At 41.1% G+C, this 21,468-nt stretch overlaps 2 non-coding genes across 2 annotated transcripts; one reads left to right on the top strand and one right to left on the bottom strand.

Annotated features, from left to right (window-relative positions):
* Positions 1 to 14,907: 14,907 nt before the first annotated feature.
* On the bottom strand, positions 14,908 to 14,983 carry LOC112439168 (small nucleolar RNA SNORD74). Its single transcript, XR_003027467.1, has one exon. It is a non-coding gene; the product is annotated as a small nucleolar RNA SNORD74 (small nucleolar RNA).
* A 270-nt stretch (positions 14,984 to 15,253) lies between these two features.
* LOC112439192 (small nucleolar RNA U13) lies at positions 15,254 to 15,357 on the top strand. The gene has a single exon (XR_003027490.1). It is a non-coding gene; the product is annotated as a small nucleolar RNA U13 (small nucleolar RNA).
* Positions 15,358 to 21,468: the final 6,111 nt, after the last annotated feature.

The following is a 21,468-nucleotide window of genomic DNA, read 5'->3' as shown; positions in this document are numbered from 1 at the left end:
ACACCAAATCTGCCAGTACCTTGATCTCGGACTTGACAGCCTCGAGAACTGGGGGAAATAAATTTCTGTTGTTTATTAACCACTCCTCTTATGGAATTTTATTATAGAAGTTCAAATAGACTAAGACAGTTGGAAAAATCATTTTTAGAATTAATATATGGGAATGTAAAAGTAAATTGATCCAGCAACTCAGGCCATGCTTCTCTGTGGCAGCAATTGACTGATTAACAACTGCCTGCATCCATAGAGCATTTGTGTTCCAGCTCCTACACCCCCACCTAGCACAGTTTCTCGTTTATCTAATCTGCCTGACTTCTGTAGGCATTTGGGTTTCTGACCCTCAATCTAGAGAGACATACATTAAATCTCATTGGTATTTAATAGGCCAGGCCAGATTAGGAACCTTAGTGGACCTAGCATGGAGAAGAATATGATGTCTTCCAATCCCTACCTTCACCTGGCTTCTGTGTATTAAAACTAAAAACAATATTAAACTATACAAAAGTTCAGGCCAGTCCAACATAATTCAGATTTTTTCCCTCAATGTGATTTTCTGAGTGTTTTTTGGGAAGTAGGGAATTCTTTCTGTAGTAATTTTTTGGGTGCTGCTTTGTTGATATCTAACTATGGACTCAGTCTGTCTCTGGGGGCATCCTGGACACTTCCCTCCCTCCAACTTGCAGCATTTCTTTTTGCTTGGATTTCCTTGTACTCTTGCTCTGCATCCTCAGTCTGGAGTGTAATCTGAGCCCCAGCCTGTGTGACTGCAGCTGGGATACTCTTTGTTGCTTTCAACTCCCTCTCTTCCCAGGTCATAGGACCTGTTCTCCCTACCCATCTGCAGGACTAGATGCCAGACTTACGGCTGCAAAAATAATTACAAGTCCCTTGGGCAGATGGGGCCAGGGCTCTGATATATTAGCACAAGAGCTGAGCTAATATAGGTTGTGCAGGTGAAAGTCTGCAGTGACTGATTATGAGAGTGTCCCAAGAAGGCTTTGAATTTGATCATGCCCAAGGCTAGAGTCTTTGCACCTGTTAGGGATCATTCCCATTCTCCAGATAAGGACACTGATGATCTTTCAGTAAGTGGTAGAGTCTGCCTTTGAACCCAGGTCTGTGTGGTTGGTTTTGATGCTTTGTTGGGGGATGGAACATGGGCAATCACTCTTGCCTGTGAAGACAGAATAGATCACAGAGAAGACTGCATACTTGCTCAGCAGACTGTCCTTGCTAGCTTTGTCAGAACAATGGTATTAGTAACATGAGTCCTTTGGACTGTGATAAGGAAGAAGACATTTAAGGGTAACAGGTAAGATCTCTGAGTGCTTCTTTATTGCTCTTTCCTCTGACTTCTACTTGAGAAGTGTCCTCAGATTAGATTTCCTTTTCATTTTGTTTTCAACCTAGATTCTTGCAGAGAGAAGCAAACGTAAGCAATCCTCTTGTTCTTGTTTCAACATGAAATGACAGTCATCAAACTGTAGGCCCTAGAGGAGCAGATTCCAAATCTGAAAGTTGTTAGCATGTTAGTCTGTTTGGGTAACTTAATTTACCTGGAGGAATCCTCCTGAAGTTTTCTTGAGCTGATTTTCCCATCATGATGAACACAGGGCCTTAAATGAAGACTTTTTGAGCAGAGGAGGAAAAACAAGAAAGGCATACAAGTGTGTGTGGGTGGCCCTATCCTAGGCTCACATTGTAGAACCTCCTGTGCATGGGGTTGTCCTTTACCTCTGTGCATTCTCTATGGAATGTAAGCTTCTCTAAGTCAGGGACTGCTGTCAGGGACTACTGTCTTCTTAATCTTTGCATCCTCCTCACCTAGCACAGTGCCTGGCATACAGCAGGTGGCCAGGGATATTATGGACAAATGAATGCATGCATGGAAGGTAAAGAAGCATAGAGGGATGAGAAGCAGAAGAAAAGGTCTATGGCCAGAAGCATTTTGGGGGCATCTAGGAAGGCAGTGCTAGTGAATAGTGGGCCATGGAGTCAGACTACTCAAGATGACTTCCTGGCCCCACCTCCCCTTACTGCATAACCTTGGACAAAGTGCTCGACCTCTCCAGGCTCCATTTAAAAAATACCTGTAAAGGTGGGGCGTGGTGGCTCACTCCTCTAATCCCAGCACTTTGGGAGGCCAAGGTGGGCAGATCATGAGGTCAAGAGATCGAGACCATCCTGGCTAACATGGTGAAACCCCATCTCTACTAAAAATACAAAAATTAGCTGGGCGCGCACCTGTAGTCCCAGCTACTCAGGAGGTTGAGGCAGGAGAATTGCTTGAACCCGGGAGGCAGAGGTTGCAGTGAGTGGAGATTGCATCACTGCACTCCAGCCTGGCAACAGAGTGAGACTCAGTCTCAAAAAAAAAAAAAAAAAAAAAAAAAAAAAAAAAAAAAGCCTGTAAAATGCTGAGAAGATGGATTGTGATGGTCTTCATCTTACAGGACTGTTATGAGATATTTACTGGGTTACATGAGGTATTTATTGTGTCCTGGCTTGGGTAGGGCATCATATGCCTAGGAGGCAATCTAGATTTTTGAGTATAAATGTGTTAGTTGTATTGAGTCAGAGATCTTAGAAGACTTTAATAGATGGCATGGAGGCTAGAAAAGTCCAAGACAGGCCGGGCGAGGTGCCTCATTCCTGTAATCCCAGCATTTTGGGAGGTTGAGGCAGGTGGATCACCTGAGGTCAGGAGTTCGAGACCAGCTCAGCCAACAGGGTGAAACCCCATCTCTACTAAAAATACGAAATATTAGCCAGACGTGGTGGGAAGCACCTGTAATCCCAGCTACTCAGGAGGCTGGGGCAGGAAAATTGCTTGAACCCAGGAGACAGAGGTTGCAGTGAGCTGAGACTGTGCCATCGTACTCCAGCCTGGGCAACAACAGTGAAACTTTGTCTCAAAAAAAAAAAAAAAGTCCAAGACAGATTGGTAGGGCAGAGAGGGAAAAAATGAAAAAAGAAAAGTCCAAGATATGTGAGGATATTGTGTTCTGAAAAAGAGGTCGAAAATGGCTAGAAAAAGTTGAAAGTAGGAAATAAATAAAATTCTGATGGAATTGGCAGGGGAAAATGAGGGAACATAGTGGTTAGGCAGCCCATGTCCTGAGCATATAAAATGCCCCACAGCGAGCAATGGGGCATTTCCTTCAGATGACTTAGGGGTTTTTGGTTGGTATGATGCTTTTTTGTTGTTGTTCTTAAGGAAAATAGATGCCATCTTAAGTCTTTCAGAAAATTAGTTAACCAACAGGTACATTTTAATGCCATTTTAAAATTTTAAGTTATTCTGAGTTTGAGAGTCATTTTTATTTCTTTCCATGAACCTTCCTGCAGTGGACAAGACAGAGGTAAGACTTTTCCAACCCTATCTTTAGATCTATTACTTAATACTATGTACCTGTTTTTCATTTCTAATTCATCATTTTTGACTAAATAATACATTCACATAATGCAAGAATCAACCCGGCCAGCTGTGATGGCTCATGCCTGTAATACCAGCACTTTGGGAGGCCGAGGTGGGTGGATCACTTGAGGTCAGAAGTTCAAAACCAGCCTGGCCAACATGGTGAAACCCCATCTCTACTAAAAATATAAAAATTAGCTGGGTGTGGTGGTGCATGCCCGTAATCCCAGCTACTTGGGAGGCTGAGCCAGGAGAATCACTGGAACCCAGGGGGTGGAGGTTGCATTAAGCCGAGATAGCGCCACTGCACAACGGCCTGGGCAACACAGCGAGACTCAGTCTCAAAAAACAAACAAAAAAAATCAACCTGATATGAAAGTTACGCCTTGAGACATTTTCCTCTCTCGCCAGCTATCCACCCTGGTCCCTGCTCCTACCCAGGTTATTTTCCCAGTTCTCTAGAGAAGGGCCTTTGATTTGTTTTAAATATCTTGTTGTTACAAGCAATGTAGCAATGTAACCCTATACATACAGCCATTTTATGTTTGCAGATCTGTAAGATATTCAGCAGGTATCCTCCAGAAGTAAGATTTTTGGACCAAGGATAAACATATTTGTAATTTTGATTGACGATGCCAAATTACCCTCCTTAGGGACACACCATTTCACACTCCAGGTATGAGCCTGCCTGTGCCCAGCTTCCTCCCCAGCCTCCTGATACGACATGTTGCCAGGCTAAGAGGTAAAATATTTTCTCAGCATAGCTTTAACTTGCGTTCTTATTATGACTGGAATCGACGTGACTAGTACGTGCGATTAGAAGCCATTTGTATTTTATTTCATGAGTTGTGCATTTATGTCACTTGCTTATTTTTTAAAATTATTTTACACTTTTTGTTGTTTGAGTTCTAAAATACTCAGAACATTCATTTGTCAACTATTTGCTGATCACCTATGTTGCACCAGGCTCCACAAAGGCACAGACTAGATGGAGATGAATAGGATGCTGGCCCCACCTTCCAGAAGCTCACAGTCTAATGAGGAAGTCTCGCTTTGTCTCCGAGACTGGAATCCAATGGTACGATCTCTGCTCACTGCACCTCCGCCCCCATGGGTTCAAGTGATTCTCCTGCCTCAGCCTCTCAAGTAGCTGGGATTGCAGGTGCCCACCACCATGCCCAGCTAATTTTTGTATTTTCAGTAGAGACGAGGTTTCACCATGTTGGCCAGGCTGGTCTCTAACTCCTGAGCTCAAGTGATCCACCCGCCTCAGCCTCCCAAAGTGCTGGGATTACAGGCATGAGCCACTGCACCTGGCCTTTTTTTTTTTTTTCCTAAAAAAAGAGAAAAACGTGTATGTCTCTATCTAGATCTAGGTCTATATGTAGGTCTAGATAGAGATTGAGATATATGAATTCTCCATTAGACTGTGAGCTTCTGGATCTGCTTTCTTTGAAATCTAGATCTAGATACAGTTAGAAAGAAACAATACAGCTACCAAGCATTAAAGGTGTACGGAAGGTATCATGGGCCCAGCAAGGTGGTGAAGGCCCTAGTCAAGTTGAGTGGGCCTAGAAATCTGAGCGGACATTTTCTAGGCTGATTGGGAAGTGAAGAGCAGTCCAGGCTGAGGATGTCATAGGGCTCTCCATTCCCTGGGTCCTTAGTGCGGCTCTCTGACCCTGGCAGTCCTCCCCACCTCTCCCCATCAGTGCCTGTCACTTTGTGAGTGCTAAATACATGTTCCCTGAGTGCAGTAACTGAAGAAGAGTCTGACGCAAGAGCCCTGTTGAGGTGTGAGAAGGCAGGGGCGGTGGCGCGGGCAAGGTCGTCCTCAGGCGTGGACGGTGGCAGCATCCTGCTCTTTCTCAACCCCTCCCCTCCTGGCAGGGAACCTTGGAACCTTCTTTGACTCTCCTCATGTTCAAGGAGCTGACCTGTCTCACTTGGGTTCCAGCTCCCTTCTCTTTCTTCCTGGTCCCCTTACTTCAGTTAAACCCCTTGTTTCACTGCTTTCACCCCACCGCCCCCCTCGATTTCTCTCTCTGTCTCTCTCTCTGGTGGCTGGCATCTTTGCCTCATTCCCCAGACCAGTATGCTAGAGATAATCTTTACGTTATTTGTCTGAAAATTGAAGTCTTGCCTTATTCCCACCCCACAACACTCTCTGACTCTCTGTCTCTCTGTCTTGGTCTCTCTCCAAACTCAGAAAGGCAGATGTGATATTAGTTTGCTAGGGCTGCTGTAACAAAGTACCACACACTGGGTGGCTTAAAACAACAGACACTTATTCCCTCACAATTCTGAAGGCTAGAAGTCCAAAATCAAGGGGTTGGCATGAGACGCTCTCACAGGCTCTAGGGGAGGACCCTTCCGGGCCTCTTCCCAGCTTCTGGGGGCTGCGCCGTACTTGGTCTTCCTTCACTTAAGGCAACACAACTCCAGCTCCCTCCTCCGCCTTCGCACGGCCATCTTCCCTCTGTGAGGATCTGTGGCAAAATCTCCCTCTCCAAATAAAAACACCAGTCATTGGGTTAGTGTTTCCTGACCCCAATAAATCATTTTAACTTGATTACATCTGTAAAGACCCTGTTTCCAAATACGTTCACATTTACAGGTACTGGACTGCGGGTTCAGACTTTAACATATCTTTTTTTGGAGTCACATTCCCACCAATAACTGATGCCCTACAATAGTATCTTGTTTGTCACTTTTCAAAGTTACACTCAATCCCCGTGGGAAGCAGCTTTATAATATCTGGCCAAGAACACACATTTTGATGCAGATCTGAGTGGAGGTCCTGCTTCTCCTTTTGGACTTCAGCTCTTTAAACTTCAGTTCTCACATATGTTAAGTGGAAAAAGTAAGCCTATCTACCCCATGGTTGCTACATGTGAGGTATTTAGCACAGGACGTGGCACATGGGGCACACTCCGGAAAACAACAGGCCTCCTAGTTATGCAAGCAGACCCTTTTCTTCTTTTCCTTCTGCCCTTGAACACAGTCACATGGATTTAGAGCAGAGAATGTCATCGGACTTGTGAGTCCCACCTGAATACTCACATACACAGGCCAAACCACTGTTACCACCTTAATCCCTCTGGACTAGAAGATGTCAAGTCAACTCAAGATTTATTCGTGAGACAAGTTGAGCTTTCTTTTTCCCGCATCCCTCCTTGTCTCAGTCCCATCTGTTTGGCAAGCTTAATGTGGCATAGGGGAAATGCTAAGAAAACAAACTTTTGCCATCCTCAGTGGGATGTTCCTCTGCACACAGTTCCCTCCTCTCCTCTCCACTTTCTGTTTCTTTTGTAAACAGCCAAGCTCCCCCCACCCCCACACACCACCCCAGGGTGGGACAGAAGTCCTCTGGCTTGAGTTTCCACTGATTTCATGCTCTTTGATGTTGGCATGGCTCTGAAGTAGCGGCTGGTAAAGAGAAACCACCATTTGTTGTTGAAAAAAAAAAAAAGAAAAGAAAAGAAAAAGAGAAAAAACCTGCTCTTTTATCTCTGTCCCCCTCTAAATTGTGGAAAGGTGGTATTGCGGAGAGAGAGAACAAGTGGGATTTTATCTTCCTGCCCCTGCCATGCAGCCACGTGAACATCAAAGCTCTCAGCGCCCTGGGAATGGTGGGAGGGAGGTAATGTGAGCAGAGACAAAGGTGCTCCCAGGGAGTTGGGCTGCTTTTGATGGTGGCTGGGCAGGAAGAGCAGGAGCTCCAAGTTTTAGCATGGACAGGGAGGCTCTAAGAGGCCTGAAGTGAAACTGATGACACCTCTCTGTGGTATTGGGAACAAGATGATCTCTTTCCATTCAAAATGCTGGCTGCTAGCTGGGCATGGTGGCTATGCCTGTAATTCCAGCTCTTTGGGAGGCCGAGGTGGGCGGATCACCTGAGGTCAGGTGTTCAAGACCAGCCTGACCAACATGGTGAAACCCTGTCTACAAAAATACAAAAATTAGCTGGGCATGATGGCGGGTGCCTGTAATTCTAGCTACTAGGGAGGCTGAGGCAGGAGAATTGCTTGAACCTGGGAGGCGGAGGTTGCAGTGAGCCTAGATTGTGCCATTGCACTCCAGCCTGGGCGACAGATCGAGACTCCATCTAAAAAAAAAAAAACAAAAAAACGAAAAACAAACAGAAACAAAAAAAAAAACAAAATGCTGGCTGCCTACTGAATAGGGTAACAATGAGAGGCATGATAATATTAATAATTGCCATAGCCATCATTCTTTTTCTGGGCATGCAGAAGTACTTTACATACATAGTTTCACTGAGTCTACATCACAACCTTATGTTACAGTAATGCTATCTTCATTCTGCATAGAGAAAAGGAGCCCTAAAGAGGCCCTGAGGTCATGCAGAAGCAGGATTTAAACCCAGGTCTGCTGACACCAAAGTTTTCTCTTAACCACTAAGCTCTATGGTCTAAGAAATGTTTCTTTTCTCTTGAGCCTGGGAGGCGGAGGTTGTATTCAGCTGAGATCATGCCATTGTGCTCCAGCCTGGGCGGCAGAGTGAGACCCTGTCTGTCTCACACATAAAAAAGAAAGTTTTCTTTTTTTCAACTTTTTCAATTGAAATACACATAACACAAAATTTACCATTGTAACCATTTTAAATTGTACAGTTCAGTGGTATTAAATACATTCACAATATTGTATATCCATCACCAACATCCATCTTCAGAACTCTTTTCATCTTGTAAAACTGAAACTCTATACTCATTATAAAGCAGGCTGGGCATGGTGGCTCATGCTTGTAATTCCAGCACTTTGGGAGGCCAAGGTGGGAGGATTGCTTGAGCCAGGAGGTTGAGGCAGCAGTGAGCCATGATTGGGCCATTGCAGTCCAGCTTGGGTGACAGAGTGAGACACTGTCTAAAAAAAAAAAAAGAAAAAGAAATAGCTCACCATTCCTCCCTCTCCCCAGTCCCTGGCAATCACCATTTCACTTTGTCTCTATGATTTTGACTACTCTAAGTATCTGATATAAGTGGAATTATACAGTATTTGTCATTTGTGACAGGATTACTTTACTTAGCATAATGTCCTCAAAGTTCATCTATGGTGTAGTATATGTCAGAATTTCATTCTTTTTTAAGGCTGAATAATATTCCATTTTATGGCTATAACATAGTTTATCTGTTAATCCATTGATAGACACCCAGGTTACTGCCACGTTTTAGTTATTGCGAATATTGCTGCTATCGACATGGTTGTATAAACATCTCTTTGAGATCCTACATTCAATTCTTTTGGGTATATACCCAGAAGTGGAATTGCTGGATCACATAGTGATTCTATTTTTAGGGAAACCACCATATTGTTTTACATAGTTGCTGCACCATTTCATTAAAAGTAATTGCAGTTTTTGCCATTACATTCAGTGGCAAAACTGCAATTACTTTTGCCCCAACCTAATACATTCCTGCTACCAGTGTACATGGCTTCCAGTTTCTCCACATCATCACCAACACTTGTTATTTTCCATTTTTTTGATAGTAGTCATTGTAATGGGTGTGAGGTGATGGTATCTTGTAGTTTTGATTTTCATTTCCCTAATGATTAGTGTTGTTGAGCATTTTTTCCTGTGCTTATTGGCCATTCGTATATGTTCTTTGGAGAAATGTCTATTCAAATCATTTTCTCTTTTTTCTTTTTTTTTTTTTTTTGAGACAGAGTCTCACTCTGTTCCTCAGGCTGGAGTGCAGTGGTTTGATCTCTGCTCATTATAGCCTCCACCTCCTGGGCTAAATTGATCCTCCTACCTCAGCCTCCCAGGTAGCTGGGACTATAGGGATGCACCAACACACCTTGCTCATTTTCCTATTTTTTGTAGAGACGGGGTTTTGCCATGTTGCCCAGGCTGGTCTTGAACTCCTGGGCTGAAGTGATCCATTGGCTTCAAGTGATCTCTCCCAAAGTGGTGGGATTACAGGCATAAGCCACTGCGCCCAGCCTTTTTGCCCATTTTTAAAATCAGGTTGTTTGTTGTTGTTATTAAGTTTTGGAAGTTCTGTATATATTTTAGATATTAATCCCTTATCAGATATATGATTTGCAAATATTTTCTCCCATTCTGTGGGTTGCCTTTTTGCTCTGTTAATATTGTCTTCTGATGCACACATATTTAAAATTTTCGTGAAGTCCAATATGTCTATTTTTTTCTTTTGTTGCCTGTGCCTTTGGAGTCATATCCAAAAAAGTTGTTGCCAAATCCAATGTCATGTAGCTTTTGGCTTTCTTCTAAGAGATTTATAGCGTTAGGTCTTACATTTAGGTGTTTGATGAAATTTGAGTTAATTTTTGTATATGGTATTAGATAACGGTCCAACTTCATTCTTTTACATCTGGATATGCAGTTTCCCCAGCACTATTTGTTGAAAAGACTGGGCTTTTCCCATTGAATAATATTGGCATCTATGTCAAAAATAATTTGGCTGTATATGAGAGGGTTTATTTTTGGGCTCTCCATTCTATTCCTTTGGTGTATATGTCTGTCTTTATGCCAGTATTATGCTATTTTGGTTACTGTAGCTTTGTAGTATGTTTTGAAATCAGGAAGTATGAGTCCTTCAGCTTTTTTTTTTTCTCAAAATTATTTTGGCTATTCAGAGTCCCTTCAGATTCCATATGAATTTTAGAATGGAATTTCTATTTCTGCAAAAACCTCACAAGGATTTTGATATGGATTGCAGTGAATTTGTAGATCACTTTGGGTAGCATTGACATATTAACAATATTAAGTCTTCCAGTCCACGAATATAAGAATATAATATATGCTTTCATTTACTTATGTCTTTTTTTTTTTTTTTTTTTTGAGACGGAGTCTCACTCTGTTGCCCAGGCTGGAGTGCAGTGGCACCATCTTGGCTCACTGCAACCTCCGTCTCCTGGGTTCAAGTGATCCTCCTGCGTCAGCCTCTCAAGTAGCTGGGATTACTGGCCCCTGCCACCACGCCCGGCTAATTTTTGTATTTTTAGTAGAGACAGGGTTTCACCATGTTGGTCAGGCTGGTCTCGGTCTCCTGACCTCAGGCGACCCGCCTGTCTCAGCCTCCCAAAGTGCAGGGATTACAGGCATGAGCCACCGCACCTGGCCTTACTTATGTCTTCTTTACTTTTTTTCATTAATGTTTTGTAGTTTTCATTGTACATGTCTTTCACCTTCTTGGTTAAGTTCATTCCCAGGTTTACTTTTTTTTTTTATGCTATTGTAAATGAAATTGTTTTGTAATTTTCTTTTCAGATTAATTGTTGGTGTACAGAAATGCAACTGGTTTCTATGTGTTGACTTTTTTGTGTGTGTGTGTGTTGACTTTTTAACCTGCCACTTTGCTGAATTAATTTATGAGCTCCAACAGGTTTTTTTTTCTTTTTTTTTGGTGTGGAATCTTTTTAAGTTTTTTACACGTAAGATCATATTATCTGCAAACAGAAATAATTTATACCTCTTCCTTTCCAACTTGGAAGTCTTTTATTTCTTTTTCTTGCCTAATTGCTCTGGTTAGAACCCCTAGTACTAGGTTGAATAGAAGTGGAGAGAATGGGCATTTTGTTTTTGTTTTTGTTTTTGAGATGTAGTCTCACTCTGTTACCCAGGCTAGAGTGTAGTAGTGTGATCTTGGCTCACTGCAACCTCTGCCTCCCAGATTCAAGTGATTCTTCTGCCTCAGCCTCCAGAGTAGCTGGGATTACAGGTGCATGCTATCACACCTGGCTAATTTTTGTATTTTTAGTAGAGATGGGGTTTCACCATTTTGGCCAGGCTGGTCTTGAACTTCTGACCTCAGGTGATCCACCTGACTGGCCTCCCAAAGTGCTGGGATTACAGGCGTGAGCCACCGCACCAGGCCGAGAATGGGCATTTTTGCTTTTTTCCTCATCTTAGGGAAAAAGCTTTTTGACTTTCAGCATTGAGTATGATGTCTGCTGTAGATTTTTCATATGTGGCTTTTATTATGCGGAGGTAGCTTTTTTCTGTTTTTGGTTTGTTGAGGTTTTTATCATGAAAAGGTGGTGAATTTTGTCAAATGCTTTTTCTGCATCCATTGAGATGATCATGTAGTTCTTTAACCCTTTCATTCTGTTAATGGGATGTATTACATTGATTGATTTTCTCTCTTTTTTTGAGAGACAGGGTCTCACTCTGTTGCCCAGATTGGAGTGAAGTGGCACAGTCATAGCTCACTACAGGCTCAACATCCCAGGCTTAAGTGATCTTTCCACCTCAGTCTACTGACCAGCTGGGACTACAGCTGTGTGCTACCATGCCCAGCTTTTTTTGTTGTTGTTTATTTATTTATTTATTTTTTTGAGACAGAGTCTTGCTTTGTTGCCCAGGCTGGAAGTGCAGTGCCATGATCTTGGCTCACTGCAACCTCTGCCTCCCGGGTTCAAGCAATTGTTCTGCCTCAGCCTCCCGAGTCTGGGATTACAGGCACCCACAACCACACCTGGCTAATTTTTTTTTTTTTTAGATGGAGTTTCACTCTTGTTGCCCAGGCTAGAGTGCATGGCACTATCTTGGCTCACTGCAACCTCCATCTCCCAGATTTAAGCGATTCTCCTGCCTCAGCCTCCGAAATAGCAGGGATTACAGGTGCCCGCCACCATGCGTGGCTAATTTTTTGTGTTTTTAGTAGGGATGGGGTTTCACCACATTGGCCAGGCTGGTCTCAAACTCCTGATCTCAGGTGATCCACCTACCTCAGCCTCCCAAAGTGCTGGGATTACAGGTGTGAGCCACTGTGCCCGGCCACACCTGGCTAATTTTTTTTCAGTATTTTTAGTAGAGATGGGTTTCACCATGTTGGCCAGGCTGATTTCAAACTCCTGACTTCAAGTGATCTGCCTCCCTTGGCCTCCCAAAGTGCTGGGATTACAGGCATGAGCCACCAAGCCCGGCCATGCCCGGCCAATTTTTTAACTTATGTAGAGATAGGGTCTTGTTATGTTGCCCAGGCTGAACGCCAGAGCTCAAGTGATTCTCCTGCCTTAGTGTCCCAAAGTTTTGGGATTACAGGCATGAACCACTGTGCTCGGCCAATTCATTTTCATATGTTGAACTGTCCCTGCATTCCAGGAATAAATCCTACTTGCTCATAGTGTATAATCCTTCTACTATGCTGCTAAATTCAGTTTGCTAATATTTTGCTGAGGGTTTTTGCACACATGTTCATAAGGGATATCGATTTGTAGTCTTCTAGTGTTTTTGGCTTTGGTATTAGGGTAATGCTAGTCTCATAGAATGATTTAGGAAGTGTTTCCTCCTCTTTAATTTTTAAAGAAAAGTTTGAGAAGGATTGGTATTAGTTGTTTAAATGTTTGGTAGAATTTACTAGTGAAGCCAACAGGTCCAGGACCTTTCTTTGTTGGGAGATGTTTGATTACTGATTCAGTCTCCTTACTAGTTATCAGTCTATTCATATTTCGTGTCTCCTCATGATTTAGTTTTAGTGGGTTTTGTGTTTCTCATAATCTTTCCATTTTATCCAGGTTACCCTATTTGTTGACATACAATTGTTCACAGTACTCTCTTACAATCGTTTTTATTTCCATAGAGTTGGTAGTAATTTTCCCATTTTCATTTTTGATTTTAGTAATTTGAGTCTTTTCTCTTTTTTTAGTCCATTTAGTTAAAGGTTTGTCAATTTTGTCCATCTTTTCAAAGAGCCAACTTTTGGTTTTATTAATTTTCCCTTTTGTTTTCCTATTTTCTATTTCATTAATCTCTGTTCTAATCTTTGTTATTCTCTTCCTTCTGCTAGCATTAGGTTTTGTTTGTTCTTTTTTTTCTAGTTTCTTATTTGTAAAGTTAGGTTGTTGATTTGAGAACTTTCTTGTTCCTAAATTTAAACATTTATAGCTATAATTTTTCCTTTTAGCACTGCTTTTGCTATGTCCTGTAAGTTTTGGTTGGTTGTGTTTTTGTTTTTGTTCTGTAGTTTCAAATTTTTGTTGCAATTTTTTCTTTGATCTATTTGGTTTTTCATTGTTTTTACTGTATTTATTTTTATTTTATATATATATTTTAAAAATAGAGGTGGAGTCTAACTATGTTGTCCAGGCTGGTCTTGAACTCCTGGGGTCAAGCGATTCACTTACCTTGGCCTCCCAAAGTGCTGGGATTATAGGCTTGAGCCATTGCACCTGGTCTTTTGATTATTGATGCATTGTTTAATTTCCACAAACTTGGGAATTTTCCAGTTTTACTTCTGTTATTGATTTCTAACTTCATCCTATTGTGCTTAGAGAAGATGCTTTATATAATATCTATCTTTTTTTTTTTTTTTGAGATGAAGTTTCGCTCTTGTTGCCCAGGCTGGAGTGCAATGGCATGATCTCGGCTGACTGCAACCTCTATCTCCTGGGTTCAAGCGATTCTCCTGCCTCAGGCTCCTGAGTAGCTGGGATTACAGGCATTCACCACCACGCCTGGCTAATTTTGTATTTTTAGTGGAGATGGGGTTTCTCCATGTTGGTCAGGCTGGTCTTGAACTCCCAACCTCAGGTGATCCACCCACCTTGGCATGCCAAGGTGCTGGGATTACAGGCATGAGCCACTGTGCCAGGCCTATAATATCTATCTTTTAAAATGTATTGAGACTTAATTTGTGGCCTAACATATAGTCTATTCTGGAAAATGTCTCGTGTGCTTCAGAAGAATGTATATGCTGTTGTGTAGAGTGTTCTGTATATGTCCGTTAGCTCTAGTTGGTTTATTATGTTGTTTAAGTCCTCTCTCTCCTTACTTATCTTCTGTGTGGTTGTTCTATCTGTCATTATTATTATTATTGAGACAGGGTCTTGCTCTGTTTCATAGGCTGGAGTGCAGTGGCACGATCACAGCTCACTACTACCTTGACCTCCTGGGCTCAAGCAATCCTCCCACCTCAGCCTCCTGAGTAGCTGGACTATAGGCATGTACCATCATGCCCAGGTAATTTTTTTTTTTTTTTTTTTTGGTAGAGACAGAGTGTCAGTATGTTTCCTAGGCTGGTCTCAAACTCCTGGCCTTAAGCAGTCCCCCCACCTTGGCCTCCCAGAGTGCTGGAATTACAGTTGTGAGCCACTGTGCCTGGCCATGTTACTAAAACTTTCTGAATCTCAGATTTTTATCTATAAAATGAGAATGTCCACAGATATAGGACTGTTGTAAAGATGAAATTAAATAAAATATTTGTAGCAGGTAAGATGGTTTTGGCTATAAGAAACAGAAAACTCCATTCAAAATTTACTTCAATGTGAAAATTCACTATCCCACATATTAAGAAGTCCCAAGGAAGACCAATTCCAGTCTTGGTTAGTCCAGTGGCTCAAAAATATTATCAGGAATCCAGAATCTTTCTTCTCTGCCATGTTTGGTGTGACGAATTTTGTCCTTAGCCAAGCCAGCTGCTCTCATGATCACAAAATGGCTGCTGTAATTCCAGACATCACATGTAGATGCAAAAAAAGAGTGTGCTTTTTCTCATCTCTCTCTCTTTCCATGAGGGCCATTGGCATTCATCTACATTCTCAGATGTCTCTACATAGGCTTCATCAGAGGCATCACATAGCTCTTTTTAAGAGCATAAACCCTTTCCTTTTGGAATCCCACCTCCCAGCCATGTTATACAGTCATGTCTAATTAATCACTGGCAAGAGGACTAGATCCACCCGCAGACCTTAAACCAATCGGGTTTTACTGCTGGGGAAACTTGGGAGACAGTCCCCCTTTCGTGACACTTGTGGGGAAATGTGAATGCTACTAGTTCAACACTGGACATATTGTACCACAGAAGGAGGGGAGATCTGTTGGGTAGGCACTTACAAAAATATCCTGTGATCCTTTTGTAGTTCATAAGCATGATAATTGGGTTTTCATGCTCATGTGTGAGCTGTACCTCCCTTAAACCTTGTTATGATGTTGACACATTACCTGTCTGACAAGAACTTTCAAAAAAACTCTAAAAAAGAAAAAAAAGAGAATAAAATAAAATAAATAAGAGTAAAATAAAATAAGAATAAAGTAAAATAAAAATTTAAAGATCCTGCAGATTATGTGCCAAGTGCCCTGCATAGAGCCTGGCAGCTGTGTGGGCTCCAATCTCTTCCATTCATTTGTATGAATGAGGAGAGGTGGCCCATTTTGATTAGTTAAGTTTCCAATTATGGGTTGTTTTTAAAAAGATATATTGTGATGCCTTCATGAAACTCAAAAACTCAATGAAAAAAGAGTAAGGCTGGAAACCCTGTAAACCAGGTCCCAGGCCAGTTTTTTCAAGAGGGTTGTATAAGCGTTTTATTTCTTATTTGTTTATTTTTTAAAGACAGGGTCTCACTATGGGGTCTCACTATGTTGCCTAGGTTGGTCTTGAACTCCTGGCCTGAAGCAATTCTCTTGCCTCAGTCTCCCAAGTAGCTGGGACAACAGGTGTGCACCACTGCACCCAATGGTTTTGTAAGCCTTGACTCCATAAAACAACTTTAGTTACTTAAAAGGACTTGGTGATATACGAGTAAATAAACATAGTTTTCAAATATGACATTCCAGGCAAGTTCTTGGTTGTATAACCAATGTTTTCAATGAAATCCCAGTAAAATTAAGTCCCAGATATGTCCTTATTGCATCTACGGAAATAACTATATTGGTATGAAAAGAAGAATATTCATTAAGAGTTTCCAGATTCTGGAGGGGTTAGGCTGGAAGAATATGATATCATTTATAAATGTTTCATTTCCATTTACAAAAACAGAGTCTACTAAATTGTTATGGGTTATAGATAAAAGAAAAAAGAAAGGGCTTCTGTATATTAAAACATCAATAATCTCACAGCTTCAGATGCTGTGAAGAAGAATAAAAATAATTTTGTAAAAAGAAAAAGAAAAAAAATCAGTAATACTCCCCCCGCCCACCATAAACTACAATCATTCCTCATCAGTTCATTTAGCCCTATGTAATTAATTCTTGCTTCACTGGATCTTGGGTCAGCATTTTCATGACTCCATTTGTTTCTTGCCTAGAGTTCTGGAAATCCTTACTCAGTTTGCTGGTATGGTCTCAAAATTGTTTAAGCGATGCCATTAGCAGCACATACCCCAAAATACCCAACATAGTCCTTTTCCACGGGTCTCTGAGACAGTCCTATGTTGAAGAGGAAACATTTTCAAGGAAGCGTCAGAGTAAAACAAAAAAACTACCTCTAGATGACAAAAGGCTTAAAATACTGTGCTTAATGTATTACTGATAATTTTCAAAAGCAAAAGTTCTGATAAGAATTTATTCCAATAAAAATGCAACCGATAAGAAAATTTGGTTGCTTCTGTGGCATGCCAAAAAGAAAATAAAGTCGATTCAAAAAAATTTTAGATAAAATAATTAAAAACATAATGATTAGCCCTTTTTCAAGGAAGACAGGCCAGGTGCAGTGGCTCACGCTTGTAATTCCAGCACTTTGAGAGGCTGAGGCGGGTGGATCACCTGAGGTCAGGAGTTCGAGACCAGCCTGGCCAACATGGTGAAATCCTGTCTCCACTAAAAACACAAAAAATTAGCTGGGCGTGGTGGCGGGAGCCTGTAATCCCAGCTACTCGGGAGGCTGAGGCAAGAGAACCTCTTGAACCCAGGAGGCGGAGGTTGCAGTGAGCCAAGATCACGCCATTGGACACTAGCCTGGGCGACAAGAGCAAAACTCCCTCTAACAAACAAACAAACAAACAAAGCAAAAAAACTTACAACGATTAGCTCTATTTTTAAAGAAGACAGGCCAGGCTGGGTGGCTCATACTTGTAATCCCAGCACTTTGGGAGGCCGAGGCTGGCAGATCACCTGAGGTCAGTAGTTTGAGACCAGTCTGGCCAACATGGTGAAATCCTGTCTCCACTAAAAATACAAAAAAATTAGCCAGTTGTAGTGGCACACACCTGTAATCCCAGCTACTCAGGAGGCTAAGGCAGGAGAATTGCTTGAACCTGGAAGGTGGAGGTTCGAATGAGCCAAGATTGCACCACTGCATTCCAGCCTGGGCGACAGATGGAGATTCTGTCTCAAAACAACAACAACAACAACAACAAAAGAAGACAGTGAACATTATATCTAATTTATAAAAATGGATGAACATAATCTTTCCAGAGAAAAAAATCTTGAGATATAACGTAATAATGCTGAAACATAATATAACATGAATTTGCTAAGTAAGAATATAACAAAAATATATCAAGAATATCAAGTAAAGAGAGTTCGTGGTCCTCAGTAATTCTTAGACATCTGTTTGTTAGTAAAATTATGTAAGTGATGTCAATCCCCAGTTGAAAACCACTGCCCTAGAAGATACTAGATTCAAATTAAATAAGTAAACCTGTGATCAAGTTAACACTTAGAAAGCAACTGAAATTGGGCCAGGCACAGTGGCTCTCATCTGTAATTCCAGCACTTTGGGAGGCTGAGGCAGGATGATCACTTGAACCCAGGAGTTTGAGACCAGCATGGATGACAGAGTGAGACCCCATTTCTATTAAAAAAAAAACAAAAAACTGAAATCGTGAGTGATAACACTGTAGTGTCATTGTCTAATATGGCAAAGCAGCACTAGGGCCCTAATAAGAAGAAATGTGTCATGGACGGCGAGGACACTGCAAAGCTCTGGAAAATGCCCATATAGCGTACAGTTTCTGAAATATACTAACAACATGCAACATATACCAATTTAACTTAGGAAAGGCTGAGCATCTCTTCTGATTTCACAAGCCTTTCATGTGGTTCATCAATAGTAATCCAGCAAGTAAACCTAATTATTTCTAACACCTCTCTTTTCAAAAGGCTAAAAAATAAGTCTTTGTGATTTTCCAGGGGCCCCCTAGGAAATCTCAAAATAGCTTTAGTAGCAAAAAAAATCCTGAGAGCTTCATTTTATTTTATATTTAGAATTCCATTTTAGGGAGGCAAAAACCAGACACTGTCAGGCAATTTGAACACTATGACAGGAATCGGATCTAGGTGTCTAAAAAACTATTTGGGGGCTGGGTACAGTGGCTCACACCTGTAATTTCGCACTTTGGGAGGCTGAGGCTGGTGGATCACCTGAGGTCAGGAGTTCGAGACCAGCCTGGCCAACATGGGGGTGAAACCCTGTCTCTACTAAAAATACAAAAATTAGCCAGGCATGGTGGCATATGCCTGTAATTCTAGCTACTGGGGAGGCTGAGGCAGAAAAATTGCTTGAACTGGGGAGGTGGAGGTTGCAGTAAGCCGAGATTGTGCCACTGCACTCCAGCCTGGGCAACAAAGCGAGACTTCGTCTCAAAACAAACAAACAAACAAACAAACAAACAAACAAAAAACAAACCCAAAACAAAACAAAAACTGAAACAAAACTCTTTGGCTCCTCATTTCTAAGTGACAATAAATTATTTAAAAAGTAAACATAGAAGGTAACATGACTGTAAGGAGACTTAGATCTTTCCTAACTGAGAAACTTTTGTCTTCTTAAATAGTCAAGGACATAATAATAAATTCAGCATAAACCATTGAAGGCTATTCCAGTAAAACACAGAATCTTTGCTGTCTACGCCGACTACATAAGAAAAACAAAAAGCCCTTCATCTTGTAGATGAAGGCAATAAACAGTAACCAAGGGAACAAGTCTGTCAAAATTGAGCAAAATTTGACAGCTTTCATAGCCTTTCAGACTCATTGTTTGCACAAGCCATAACCCGAGGCAAACAAAATTGTGAGAATAATGAGTCAATGAAACACAAATTTATATTTTCTATAATCTTAAGTATTAAGTAGAAGTAATGGTAGCTTGTTCAATCAAGAAACCTGTGTTAAGAAGTACATGCCCAAGTAGAATTAAAATACTAGCAGGTATTATATTTAATGCTGATAAATCAGAATTTATCTAACTAATCTGATTATCAGCTAATCTGTAGCTGTTTTTATTAAACCAAAATTATTTAACTAGTCTTGGTTGCTGAAGACTTACCTAAATTATGTGAACTTGCAATCTTAAAACATTTCCATGTTACTTTCTATAAAAATTACATTGAAAATATTAGAAGTTCGATTTCCTTATTTTCTAGAATTCTAGAAACAATTAATACAAACACTTATTTTATCTCTATAAGCTAATCAGAATAGAGCTCCTTTAATTTCAGGGATTTTCTAACCCAATTCATTAATACCAACAAGAGGTGAAAATTATTATGTGATGGGGGGATGGGGGAGGGATAGCATTAGGAGATATACCTAATGTTAAATGACAAGTTAATGGGTGTAGCACACCAGCATGGCACATGTATACATATGTAACTAACCTGCACATTGTGCACATGTACCCTAAAACTTAAAGTATAATAATAAAATAATAAATAAATAAATAAATAAAAAAGAAAATTATTATGTGAGACTTAAATGCCTTTCTGAATTGCAGAAACATAAGCGTGGAAACAGACAGAGGGAGCTTATAGTTTTAATTCTAGATTTTCAGTCATGAGTCAAAGTAAACATACATTTATAAAACTCACCAGTCAAAGAGCTTTTTTCCTAGTAGGTATCGAAGGGGACCAGAATATGTCACCCCAAAATATGCTACTTTGGCATAAGGATTATTTTGAGCTGAAGATAATTGAAAAATAGCGGATGCAGGAAAAAACTCCCTTCTGTTTAAAAGCAGGGCATACACATCCCTTTTTTGTAAAGTTGTCTCTCTCTTCCATATGAGGAAGAGAACTACTAGAGACAATTCTTATCACTGGAGACTCATCCGTATAACAAACCATGCTAAACAACCTTACTTACCATACATTTCCTAATTTCCTACTCACCTTCCCATGATCATTTTACACCCCCCACCCTCCAAGAAACCAAAAAGCACCCTCTTTCCTTGGTCTAATCTCTTCTCCACACCTTATCTTTCTTGTTAAGATGGTAGATAAGCTCCAAATTCTGGCTGGGTGGTGGTCTATGCCTGTAATCCCAACATTTTGGGAGGCCAAGGTGGGCAGATCACCTGAGGTCAGGAGTTCAAGACCAGACTGGCCAACATGGTGAAACCCCATCTCTACTAAAAATACAAAAAAAATTAGCCGGGCATGGTGGCGGGCGCCTGAAATCCCAGCTACTCGGGAGGCTGAGGCAGGAGAATCACTTGAACCTGGGAGGTGGAGGTTGCAGTAAGCCGAGATTGCACCACTACACTCCAGCCTGGGCAACAGAGCAAGACTCTGTCTCAAAAAAAAAAAAAAAAAAGAAAAGAAAGCAAATTCTAACCATGTCCTCAAGCCCCATTTGTTTGTGAACTCCTATGTGTGCAAATATACTTAATTAAATTTGTTTTTCTCTTGTTAATCTGTCTTTTGTCAGATTGTTTAATTTGCAGGGTCCCAGCCATTGAACTTAGAGGAGAGGAGGAAAATTTTTTCCTCCCTTGCAATTTAAACTCTTAATAATTTGCATTCAAAATATAAAGTTAAACACGCAGAAAAGACAAACTAAATTCTCTGTTATCTCTCACCCAGCAGAAACAAGTTCTATATAAACTCTTAATTCATTTGCAGAGATCCTCAGATGATCTGATCATAAAACCAAATTCCAGCTGGGCACCATGGCTCACACCTGTAATCCCAGCATTTTGCGAGGCCAAGACGGGCAGATCACAAGGTCAGGAGTTTGAGACCAGCCTGGCCAACATAGTGAAACCCCATCTCTACTAAAAATACAAAAAGTTAGCTGGGTGTGGTGATGCGTGCCTGTAATCCCAGTTACTCAGGAGGCAAAGGCAGCAGAATCACTTGAACCCAGGAGGCAGAAGTTGCAGTGAGCCGAGATCAAGCTATTGAGCTCCGCCCAGGCAACAGCGTGAGACTTTGACTCAAAAAAAAAAAACAAAAAAACAAAAAACAAAAAAAAAAGCAACCAAATTCTCAACCAAAAAGGCAAACAAACTAAATTCTCTGGAGCCTTTCACCCAACAGAGACTAGATCTCTATGCGACATTTACAAAGATCATAAATGGTCAGACCATAAAACTAATTCTCAATGGGGAATAATTTACTGGCTA

The sequence above is a fragment of the Pan paniscus genome, chromosome 10, assembly GCF_029289425.2.
Source record: "Pan paniscus chromosome 10, NHGRI_mPanPan1-v2.0_pri, whole genome shotgun sequence".
NCBI classification, from domain to species: Eukaryota; Metazoa; Chordata; class Mammalia; order Primates; family Hominidae; genus Pan; species Pan paniscus.
The sequence above is the reverse complement of the archived record's forward strand: the minus strand, read 5'-3'. Positions and strand labels throughout refer to the sequence as shown.